Genomic DNA, 12,424 nt, shown 5'->3' with positions numbered 1-12,424 from the left:
TGCTGCTGCCATCATAAAACCTTTAAGTGTACAGTCAGTGATTAAGAAACATTTTAAAATGCATAACTGGCATTATAGTAAAAAAAAATAGCTGACCACGTCTTAAAAAAAGAGTCCAAATGTTAATTTTAGTGATTCATTTCATTATTTTTTTTTTAAGTGTTGTAGTTACACTTTATGAAAAAGTACTGTAGGCCTACTACTAATGAAGTAGCCAAAAATACATCAAATGTTTGTGTGCAAAAAGTCCTGCAAAATTCTCGCATTTGGAATTGATTCTTTTTTTTTTCTTTGAGCTTTTTGAGATACAAGCCATCGTTCACATTCAAACTCAACTCAGTTCGCAACCAGCAGCAGTTTGTCAGATAGTAACAATTCTTCAAAAAGGCTCTTCAAGCTGTTTACAAGCTCACAGTCAAAGTTGACTGCCATAATAAACATAAAACAAAGAGAATAATTACACACATTGTATTTAAAACGACCACGACACCATGTTTTACACTGAATATGATTTGAATAATAATCATAATAAATTGCATTTGTAATGCACTTTATATTTCAACAATCTCAAAGTGCTACAGAGTAAAAAAAATAAAAAGAGTTTTGCAAAAAGAAAAATCTTAAAGCCCATTTGAAAACATCAATAGGCGGTCGGGGAGAGCATTCCACAGGCTGGGAACCACCGAGAAGAAGGACCGTAGAAGTAGGCAAGTACACAAAAGGTTGCCTTTCCACAAAACACCATACACAACTGAACCACTAAATCTGATTTGTTAATTTTTTTACAATAATGGAAGTACATCCAATTTCTGAGACTCAAACATCAATATCATACAAACTTAAATAGTCTCGACACTACAGGCAGTTTTTTGTTGCCTCCCAGTGATGACAATAAAAGCACTTTCACTCACGGAGGCAGCAGTTCCTACACAGCATTGTGTGTATGTGGCACATCACCCAACCCCAAATACCCCAAATACATTTTCACACTTCACAAATGAGCACTTATACGTTTGAAAAAATGAAAGTAGTAAACTACCTTAGTGGCACATCTTCATATCTTATTTTGTCAATATTTTTCCAAAGTCAAACTGCTTCCGTTTTCTACTATTTACTGTGAAAAATCCTGGCTGCAATGCAATCTACTTTAGTGTGGAACTATTTTCAAGCAGATTAGTGAACATAACATTTTGCCGCAGCAGGAGGGGCTGTTGGCATTTCATATCTCGCCAGTGAGGGAAATTTACGTTAATCTGCAAGGACAGAAAATCTATTGTTGCTCTCCCGTCAAGGCAGAAATCGGCAACACGTCCGTCAGTTATCTGTGCTGACCAACATTGGACACACAGTCATCCGCTTGTGCAGCGCTCTCCTCCCACATCTTTTTTGTGGCAATCCCACGCCTTTTTCTTCCGGTTTTTTTTTTCAAACTGTGGCACGACCTTGAAGTTCCAATACCCTAAAAGTAGACCATCTGGATCCATTTGCACAACAACTTGTCCTTTTTAATGTTGCCGTCAAATGGAGCCGATCCCGGCTGACTTTAGCGAGAGAGAGAGAGACGGAGAGACCGAGAACCAGAGACCTGGACTGGTCACGCGTATTCTCACTGATGGCCAATTGAAAGTCTATGAAGCTAACATTCATGTTTTGGGAATGTGGAACGACGCCAGAGTAGCAAAACATGTAGACTGCTATAAATGAGCTTCTTGCACTTGCGGCTGACTGGTTAGCTGCCAAATGCTTGTCAAGCTCCACTGTAGTGTGTGTGTGTGTGTGTGTCTTATTGATTTGCATCACATCTAGTTCAGTTTACACTCATGTGACAACGAGACGCGTAATGTTTAGTACCCCCTCCTCATTTGTAATGAGAGTTAAGAGAGGGTTTCATTAGGATGCACAAATCATTGAATTTGCACTTAACTTACTTCGGGTTTGTGTGGAAAAGGTTCTGATCCAACTTGATGTTTGTAAACCACATGCAATGTATGCAAAGTATGTATGTTTGGCATAAACAGAGTTGAGTCGCAGAGGGAATGGCCGCACTGTTTGACGTCTTTCGGTCGTGTCTCTAGTCTCAGGTTGATTTTTGTGTTTCAGTGCCAGGGTGAGCATTAGCGCAGGGCGTGGCCTCCTGCAGCGCAAAGGGCAGCCAAGGTGATTGCTCCTCGCTCACCTCTGTTTGTCCAGCTGATTATTGTCGCCTTAATTCTGTGAATTCTGTTTATTCTGCTTTTGTTGACCTAACTTATATGTTTACTGTAAGTGCAGCTGCTTTATCAGTATTGTTATACAATTTTTTTTTTCTTCTGGTAGTTTGCTTTGATTTGGAATCTGCAATCACAGCTCGCCGTTCATAATAGTTTCATCTGACAAAAAGCTGGGTAGGGATTCCACTTGTTTGATTTTTTTGGGGTGAAACCAACCCATGTTTTACTGCTCTTTACTAAAAATTGAAAACGATAGAAACAGCCTTGTGTCTGGTGAAAGTAGAGCGTGAACTCTTACAGAACGCAATATTCTTGTCTCTTCAGTTTTGAAAGATTAGTCAAAGTGCTCTAAAAGAGCTGGCACTGAAAGGGTCAATGAACATTTCATGATGGTGACGGTTTGGACTCTTGATCTCCGTGGGAGATTTTGTTTTGAGCCGTGTCAGAGAGCAGATTGTGAACTACTTAGCATGTAAAGACTCTTGATGCTCCTTCCGATGATATGAGACGCGTCGGGGGAAGTGCGAGACAAACGGCAGTGCGAAGATGTGAAACGGAGAGAGGCAATAGAGTGCGACGGCGAGGCAAGGAAAGCGATCCCGCCAAAGAGGATACACCGTGACAATTACGGGGGAGCGAGCCCGCCGTGTCAGAGTGGAACCCTATTTTCTGCCAGCTGTCCATTCCCCTGCGCGTGAGGCAGTAAGTACCTTGTTTCTATCTTCCCCCAGATGTCATTGTGGCCACGACGCCACAATGGCGGCCCTGACGAGGAGCGAATGCAATTGCTCTCTCTTAATAAAATCTCACAGTTCCCATTACAGTGCGACACAATGGGCCTCTCGCCCGGCCGCTGATTGAGTTCCTCCTCGGCGAGCTGTAATGGCCACCGAGCCCTGCTTTTACCCTTCTTGTTCAACTCCTTCCTTTGTTTCGCCGCCGCTATTTGTCACACGCTGACTGTTGGCTCGTCTCTCCGCTCGCCGGTCCCTCTCCTTGTTTCCACCTTGATGGCGCTTTTTTCACACTGCTAGGAAGGAGAGCGAAACCCCGTTTCTTTGGCGGCTATCGATCTGATCAATAAGTGGAGCCGTTACCCCACATCGCCAGGGTGGTCGTGAAGTTTGAGTGTGTAGGTTTTCTTTTTTCTTTTTTAATATCATAAGGTATTTGGGAATTTGCTGGTAACAGCTTTCAAAAGTAGGTTACACTGTGGGAAAGGGAAAATATGTTTTGTATAAATTTGTCTCTGGAAGTGCTTCAGCTTTTAATAAAAATAGATCTTGAAGAATCACCCCTAACTTGGAGTTGAAACATTAAATATTTATCGAAACTAAGTTCTCCAAACTGCTGTAGAGAGTTAACTAAAAAGTATGATTGTTGCCAGTGAAATTGAAGTCCACCATACAGCATACTTACACAGTAAATTCTGAGGAGTAAATATGTGGTTCTTTATTGAACATATAAACACAAAGATAACACATTACAAGTCTAAAATATAAATTGAAGTAAAAATAAAAATAAAAAATAGGAAGAAAGAAAAAAGTTTATATGTTGACTCTATTAAGAAGAGTGGGACCAAATAGACTCAATTTTAGAGTATTTACACTTGGAAGAGAGTAAAATATAGAATTGAAAATAAATAAATAAAAGTCACTCAATGGTTGAAGTACGAACTCACGCCCTTCAGCCTGGGAGACAGCCGATCTACTCCCTGAGCCACGCAGCTCCTGCTGTGAGTTACACTTAGTTGGGTGTGACAATCAATGGTACTTTATATCGCTCGTGTCAGCTGGACTCTTCTTAACTCCAATAAACATCGTTTTTTTTTTGGTCTCCTCTTGGAGATAAGCAAACAGTAGGAGGGGTGTAGCTCAGGTGGTCAGGTGGCAGTCTCCCAAGATGAAGGTCGTGTGTTTGTTCCTCAACACTTGAGTGGCTTTTATTGATTTCCAATTATTTTAGAGTTTACTGTGTAGGATTACGCAATATGTACGACACTAATAAAATAAAAAATAAAAAAACAAGCATTGTCTCTCTAATGTAGTCTGTGCGAGTCTCCTTCTAACTAAACGGGAGCTAGTTCATGACGTACAAATATTTACCATTGCTTGGAAAATCAAGTACACAAATACCCTTGGATTATGAGCCACATGCTGCTTCACCAAGTCTAAATGCATTCATGCAGTTTCCATTTAGACGTTTCAAGTTTTTTTAAGCAAATTTAGCGAAAATGCACAAAACGAATATGCAACTTATCCCCGTTTCCATTTGAAATTTTGTTACGGATGTCTATTTTCCATTGAATATGGCATCAATGTCGCTGCTTTTATTATTTCCAGAAAGACAAACAATCCATTTATTGAGTCGCTTGTTGCATCTCAGTCAAATCTCAGGTCAGGCCCTGCTGCGCGGAGATTGCATTTTCTCCAGGCAATCCGGCTTTCTCCTACTCTCCAAAACTTTGCATTTTAGGGTAATTGAAGACTCAAAATCGTCCTAAGCTGTAAATGCGATTGCTTTTCGTGCCAAAAGTCAGCTGGAGTTTCCTCCAGCTCACCAGCAACCCTAATGAGGACAAGCACCACAGAAAACTGATGGATGGACATAATTGTTGCTAGCATGTTCACACCAACTCCTAGAAATAGCACAACTGCAATCCCCCTGTAGCAGGTGGCAAGCCATTAGAGACCTTTTGATTACTGCCTTCCGAAGATGTGAGTCAGGTAAACCGTGCCGCACCCCGCTGCTGTGCGACGTTGATAAAGGTCAGAAGCTGCTGGCATCCCCCCTACCCAGATCCTCACCTACGCTCTTCCCCTTTTAGCACTCCCTGGGAGGGACACATACGGGGAAAGAAAAGTTCAAGAAAGTCTCTTGGTGGCTTCACGCTGAGCCATGCGTGTATTCACCCCAGGGTGACATGTACAGCATCTTTAAACACACGGCAAGTGAGTTATGCCATGGTTTATTTTTTTATTTTTTGCTATTCAATTTTTCTTTTTCTTTTTATTTTTTTTTCTCTCAAAAAGAGCTCAGTATTGTTCATTCGGTAATGTCATCATCATTGCTCTTTTAAATTTTTCAATAAGACTGTGCCATCCAACCTTGTTTTATTTCTGGAAGGGATCATTTTAGATGTTCAAACTTGGCAGAGTGTGTAAGAGTGAGAAGCAATACTCGTGTGTAATGGAGTGCCTTCTGTGATGCTTCCTAGTCTTGAAATCAACTGCATAGGTCATATTTAAATGACCTAATTCAGTGTAGGCATAATAATCAATGAGGGATTTGGGCATTTTGGTGGCAGCACAAACCAAATTTGTTGGAATCTGCAGTAGTTGCACTAATGTTTGCCAGGGCTGTCAACATTTTGCCAAACCCTGGAGTGAGACTTTAGTCGGCCCGGTTGGGGGGTGGATGCTTTTTAACGACATGTCAAAGCGTTCAAATGTGCACTTGATGATTGCAATGCGTCCAATTGCCCAACATTTTCTGCACATTTTAAGAATTTCCAGGGCATTTTTTTTATGATGGGGGCTAAAATGCCTGATTTTGCGGCCAATTTTTCAAAAATTTGCGATAAAAGTTGCCATTTTTTTGCTGTTACTCAAACACTTTTTTTACTGTGAATATTACGTGGATTTTTAAAATTACGCATCACCTTTAATGATAATAAGCAGCATAACTTAACACATTTTCACTTTAAAGTGTAAAAAAAAATTGGGGCTTGCAAACTGAAAAGCTCATCATTGAACAAGTTCACATAACTTGGAAAAGTGCAAATAATTTCTTAAAATCAAAATAATTTCATTGAAATATATATATATATATATATATATATATATATATATATATATATATATATATATATATATATATATATATTACTGAGCTCTTTTAGAAAAAGAAAAAGAAATATATATATATATATATATATATATATTAGTATAGTATGGTGATATATTTTCAGTTTCTAATTCTACACATTTAAAGACATGTTTAATGATTGATTTATGTAAAAAAATAAAGCCCCACTCCAGGTTTAACATGCATCATTCGCATACAAATGTTATATAACTGCGCACCGATTCTCACCGTAATTTGTTCCGTGCTCCCGACAGATTCCGTCGCCTCTGTGAGTGTGATTTGCCGAGACTGTCGAATTGTGGTGCGTTGTCTTTTGTTATGTACTTCCGCAAGCAACATTAAGTCGACCAATAAGACAAGCCGATTCTGTATCGTCATAAGTTGTCGTAAGTTGTCATATAAAGGTCATTGTTGTTCATTAATTCCATTGACATTTTATTTTTGGCACTCACGCTATTACGGGAGAAAGTGCGTCCCTTGACTACATTGACATTTCTAAATACAGGATGATTCTGTATTATATATTACGGTGGGCAACCGTACATATGGGTTACAGTCTAGACACTTACTGCTTAAATAGCATACTCAAAGAATTGATTACTGTACTTACTCACCAATCAATTTGACGCAAGGGACTGAAATCTTAACTATCAATTTACCGACTGAGTTCTATTGCCCAGAACAGTGATAGCAAGGCCTGCCTAATAATGTGTCCAGGTGAGTGTCTTATTCGACTGAGCTGTCGCGGTGTCGAATCGGCTGGGTGCTGTTAGATCCCTCCAACAGTGACAAATCTGCTAAAGTTTTCAAATCGCTGAGCCGCGTCGACAGCGCCACAGGGCAGGGGGTCCGTCCCGATACGTCGCGGCGACAGGCGGCTCACGCTGATAGTAATTCCTCCATTGCTTACGCTTGATGCATGCGATGCATTTCATTGAGAAGGGACGCACGGGGAGTGGGAGGGAGAGAGAGGGTGATTGAGGGAAACAAACATGCACACCTCCATGAACACACTTTTAGTGAACTGACAAACTTCTAAGCAAACTACCTTTCAAGTTTGATTTCAGTTATTTCTTTTTTTTATATTGGCACATTTGAAACTCTTCAAGTAATGACTTTTTTGCGGTGGGGTGGTCTGTCAAGGAACCATATTTGGTAACTTTGTTGTTCAAGATGGAACCTGCATGCAGAGTTTTCAATGATTATATTGAGTGAAATACTGGATATTTTTAAGTTACGACAGCGTATTAGGGTCACCTAGCGAGGAAGAAAAAAGACAAGATGAGATATCAAGTTGTCATGATGAGATCTAAAGACATCATCGCGAGAGCAGTTGACAAGAGAGTCCTGAAGTAGGATTAAAGTCAACTGGTTACGTTGAGTATGTATTAATAGTTGTCTTTGAAGCAGAGATATCAATAAAAGTAAGCTTCATGGTGCTTTACACAATGTTTCAATGTATTTGTAAATGTTAGACTTATAGTAGGACTCGACAGTATATTTGTATTCAAGTTCATTTTGCAAACAATTATCGGCTCACTTATCGGTTATCGATATTGGCACTTTCTAAATTATAGGTTTATCGGTATCGGTTGAAAATAGTATTATCGTGCATCCCTTAATAGAATAATTCATGTTGAGCAAATTACAATTGAATGTTGTAATGGAGTCTTAAATTTATCACAGTAAATATATTACATATTAAATAGTTAACATTTTATAATCTAAAAATTTAATGTATTGCAGACCAAATTACTGATATGGATTTGTAAAATTAGATACTCGTCCCACAAATCAAGACATCACATCTATTCAGTGTACTCATTAAGGTAGGCCTACAAGAAAATACAAATGCATATTATAGAGCAGTTTATGATTGAATATGGTCCAGTTTTAGTAACTTACTATGCATAACTTTTTAGTTTTGTATTATACTCCAGAAAAAGTTTAGGGTTTCAAGTTTTGAAGTATTTCTGTAGTGCTTTTTACAACTCAAAGCTCATTATATAAAAATCCATCAAGTGTTTACTGTTGCCTTATGGAAGGTACCCTGAAGTCCCATTTTATGTTTTGTTTTTGTGCAAATATGAGAAGTGAGAGTACAAAAGACAATTATGTACGCTTTCGCTTTGAATGTAAACACCTTATAATACATACAAAACTGTAATCCTCACTAATATGTTGAACCTGCCTTATACACTGCTGCAATGTGATGCATTAAGAACAAAGGAGGATGCATAATATATGTGAGAATCAAATGGGAAGCACATAAAGGAGCGCAGAATAATAATCCATAATTTTTATCAAACACTCAGGGCAGTGCGGCACAAAGCAGTCTGTGTATCCAGTAAACATGACATCCTGTGGCAGATTAGAGGAATGTTGGTGAGAAGAGATCACCTCGATGGAGGAGTGCGTCCTAACACGTCTAAATGAGATATGGGCACGCGTTACGTGATAAGAAGCCACATGTGGAAAAAAAAATGGGTCAATTGTTCTGCGGGTTTAGCGTGTGATTAAGAAGATTATGTTCCTCCAGTGAATAACAATGGCAAAGTCAGACAGCGGACCCGCTTGTGCTCAGCCACTCCATCAGCCAGCCTGATCCTCATTCTGTCCTTTCACCAGCGTTCCCACTTTCATGTTTTGCAGCGATGGGACTTTAAGCTCCTCTTGTCTTCTATGCTGGAACTGAACATTAACAAAGAACAGTGTAATTTGCTTCATCCCAACACCAAAAGGCACTTTAATGAAGGTTTGCATGTGTCTTGTGCCACCTCCTTCGCTTCTGTTTGTTGTTTTTTCCCCCCGTGTGATTAGAACAGGGGCACTTAGGCCGGAGCCAGCGGACTGCTATTGATTGATCAAACCTGGCCTTTCAGTCCGGGAGAAGGAGGGGGGTTTCCACGCAGTCTCCTGTGATTCACTAATGAAAGGGAGGCGAAGCTTGGCTGCTCGCTTTGATCCATGCGGGATTAAAATAGTGTTGCTTATGGCAGAAGAAAGATCCGGGCTGTCTGTTTCACCGTCTGATATACTGCTGGGAAAAGATATAGTTTGCTCTGCTCTTGGAGTCTGAGACTGGGTCAGTATGCAGTGGAGCCAGAGCCACTCATTCACTGGATCCTCAAATAGTGTTCACTCCTTTTGTAGATATTAAAGGAGGTTGTGCAATTTCTGACTGTTCCTTATTGCTTTTTGCAAGGCTGTGTGTGGGTTTCCTGTTGAGCTTCACAATCTAAACCAGGTCCAAATCTGAAGCTGCAGCAAACACTCTGCTTTTTTTCAAACAGAAAGACCCTATTTTAGTTTTGCTCAACACTGTCAAAGGCTCCAGCTTTGTCTCTCATAGACGAGACTCAGCAACTGAAGACTAGTTTGTCCCAAGAACCTGACAATTCTCAATGCATTGGACCACTACCATAACAATCTATGAATGGATTGTCAAAGCTGCGTGTCGGTAGCGCATTGACCGACGCTCCATTCACGTCTAAGTCGGTGCGTGTTGTCGAGTCGCGCCGGGAGTGACGTCATGCAGCTGGCAAATTTGGCCCAGCCTTGTGAATTTGGACACAGGCTTAGTGAGGTTGATTTCAATGTTTTGTGGTAAATAGCGCCAGCTCCTGTGCAGGAGCGGCATAACAATTAGTAGGCGTCTAATTGATAAAAATGCTGGCAGGCATTTGGCGCCTGCGGGGTCCAATCACATTTGAGCAGGGGCACGGGCCACCCCGGCAACCCCTCGGGCTCCGCCAGTGGTCCACAGGGGGATGAAGCATGGAACAAAAAGTACCAGAGCTCATTTGTCTGAGCCTGGTCTAGGGTCCAGAGTTCCCAGGAGATTAATGTTTATGGGAGTCTTCTGTATGTTGGTATCTTGGTCTGAGCCAAAACAAAACCTTACCAGGACAAAACTGTGGACTTTTGACTATATGCCTCGGTGATTGCCCTCCAGTATACGTTCTCAGTTCTCAATGCTCCATGCTTTCTAGGTTCCACAGTTCCCATCTGATCTACAGGTCTCAGTTCCTTCAATGCTGCATCTTCATGGGAGTCTTTGGAATTTTGATCGCTTAGTCTGTTGGTCTGACCCATCACTAAGGATCCATTAGCTCCCAAAGCCCTACTTGGGGCACATTGTGCAGAGAAAATTAACGTTGAGGAATTGCTTTAAAATAAATTACAGAAATGACCAAATTCAGACACGTACATGTTTATCAGTGACGTTTTGATCCTATGTTTATTATTGTGGTTCTACTTAAAGGGAAAGACAACCTTAAATATTTCTCTACAATAAAATGTTATATGTATCCTAGTCTAAACATGACATTCGGATTAATATTACACTTGTGGAACATAAATTATAAGGCAAAATTCAGCCGTTTTTATCCATTTTAGGAGGCGGCCATTTTGTCACTTGCTGTCGACTGAAGTTGACGTCAGTGTTGCTCAGGCAACGACCAATCACAGCTCACCTGTTTTCTGAAGCTGCGTTGTGATTGGTTGTTACCCGAGACCCAAGCAACTGTGATGTCATCTTCAGACAACAAGTGGCAAAATGGCCGCCTTCTGATATTGGTAAAAACTGCTGGATTTTGCTGCTTAACTCATATTCCAATAATGCAATATTAACCAAAAGACTTTATTTAGATTAATGAGGCTGCATAAAACATATTATTGTCATTTTTGGTTTGACTTCCCCTTTAACAGTGAAGTGTACTGACATGTATTTCTACTGCGATGGTTATCTTACATAGATTTAAGGGGTGCAAGATATAAGAAAACTTTTTCCAAAAGTGCCTCCATAATATGAAACCTTTTATCAAATTAAAACCTCCAGCTCGTGGTAAGGATCTCCTACAGTTGGTCACTTGACTAAACATTTTCAGTGAGTTTGTGCTTTCATTTCAAGCCTACTAAAACATCTGATTAGCTGACCCGAGACGTTTCTATAAAAGCGCCTCAGACGAAGGGAGGGGGTATTTTGGACTGAAGCCCCTAATCAAATTGGAAGCGCGTCTTCAATAATTAAAGCAGATTTTCAGCGAGCGAAAACATTTTGGAGGGAGACGGCGAGGTGGAAGGCTTTGATATAGTCAATGGGGGCTTCATAAAAGTTTTACATGTAGAGGGAGTAATTGACATTTTTCACACGCTAGCTGGTGGTAAAGCGCATACGCTTTGCCAAGTGGGCCGTCAAGTTTTCGTAACCCTCTTTGTCTCCAACCTTCTTCTCCTCTGCCTCCCCCTCACATCACACACCAACACATACTGTCCAGTGCATTTTCCTTCATCTTGCTCCGATGTTATGGATTTTTCTCGGAGCTTGCTTGAAAAATTCCATCAATTGAGCCGTGCCATGAAATATCTGTAAGAATCAAGATGCCTGTCGTCGTTTTGAGAGCCCGGCATGATGCAGAAACCACGGCGCAACAGTTGATTTATGCACACAGCTATCTTAATTCATTGCATGTGTACTCAGCTGACGTGAAGGCAAGCACTTTAGGTGATGAAGCCGCCCACCACAAACACTTACGACCTCAAGCTGTGAGTCCAGTGTGTTACGTGATGCTCCATTGACCGTACCTTTTTACTCTTATCTATGGCAATCTCTATTTAGCTGCTATAGTGGCGCTATAGGATATGTAGTCGCCAGTGGGTCTACGTGACTGACCTGAAAATTCATTAGTTACATTTGCATCTAACTGAGCTCAATATGAGCACTGAATTAAAAATGTAATTCTCAGTTTTTGATTGACGCTTTTGGAGAGAAACCCACCTCCTACATCAGCCTGTTTTGTCATTAAGATTCATGCATAATTGACTGCGATATTGACAATCTTCTAATTAAAAAAAAAAACTGAAAGCAAGTAAGACAGGCACTCAGTAGAGCGTAGAAGAAAAATGAGTGGCAAGTTTGTTTTTTTGTCCGTAGGTAAGCAGGCAACCTCCTGGTTTATGGCGCACGATCGAAGATGTTACATTAGAAATAGGCAATCTATTACTCATTTTGGGGCATGAGGAACAATAGTACCAGACTCAAATGGTAAACAGAAAAATAAAAAATAAAAAATCATGTCTGTATGTCCACTCGCATGCCAGATGTGAGAAATAATGCAAGCCGCTTGAAATATATTCACCAATGGCATTCTGCAATGGGATGAGAGGCTTGACTGTGACTTGCAACACCACATTTTTTAAAGAAATTATTTTAAGTCTGAAGAAATCCTTTTTTGTTTGGCAGTTAGCAAGGTACTTAAAGTTGCATGGTATGTTACACTTTGTTAAGCTCTTTGTTTTTACGCTAGTTTGTGTTTTTGTTATTTTATGATATGTTGCCTTTATGC

The 12,424-nt window shown here is 40.3% G+C and overlaps 1 protein-coding gene across 2 annotated transcripts in view; it reads left to right on the top strand.

The window, feature by feature from the left end:
* Window positions 1-12,424, top strand: part of sdk2a (sidekick cell adhesion molecule 2a) — a 178,678-nt gene that overhangs the window by 60,227 nt on the left and 106,027 nt on the right. The window contains exon 1 of one of the 2 annotated variants that reach the window (XM_086088192.1): window positions 2,840-2,912. The exons of the other annotated variant lie outside the window; for it this stretch is intronic. The gene's annotated coding sequence lies outside the window, so the exon portion shown is untranslated. Of the gene's footprint in view, window positions 1-2,839; window positions 2,913-12,424 lie in introns of those variants that run through there. 2 annotated transcript variants of the gene reach the window in all.

This window comes from Leptonotus elevatus, chromosome 1, assembly GCF_054856555.1.
Source record: "Leptonotus elevatus isolate MCC_2025b chromosome 1, RoL_Lele_1.0, whole genome shotgun sequence".
Classification (NCBI taxonomy): Eukaryota; Metazoa; Chordata; class Actinopteri; order Syngnathiformes; family Syngnathidae; genus Leptonotus; species Leptonotus elevatus.
Note: the sequence above shows the minus strand (reverse complement) of the source record. Positions and strands in the feature narration are given on the sequence as shown.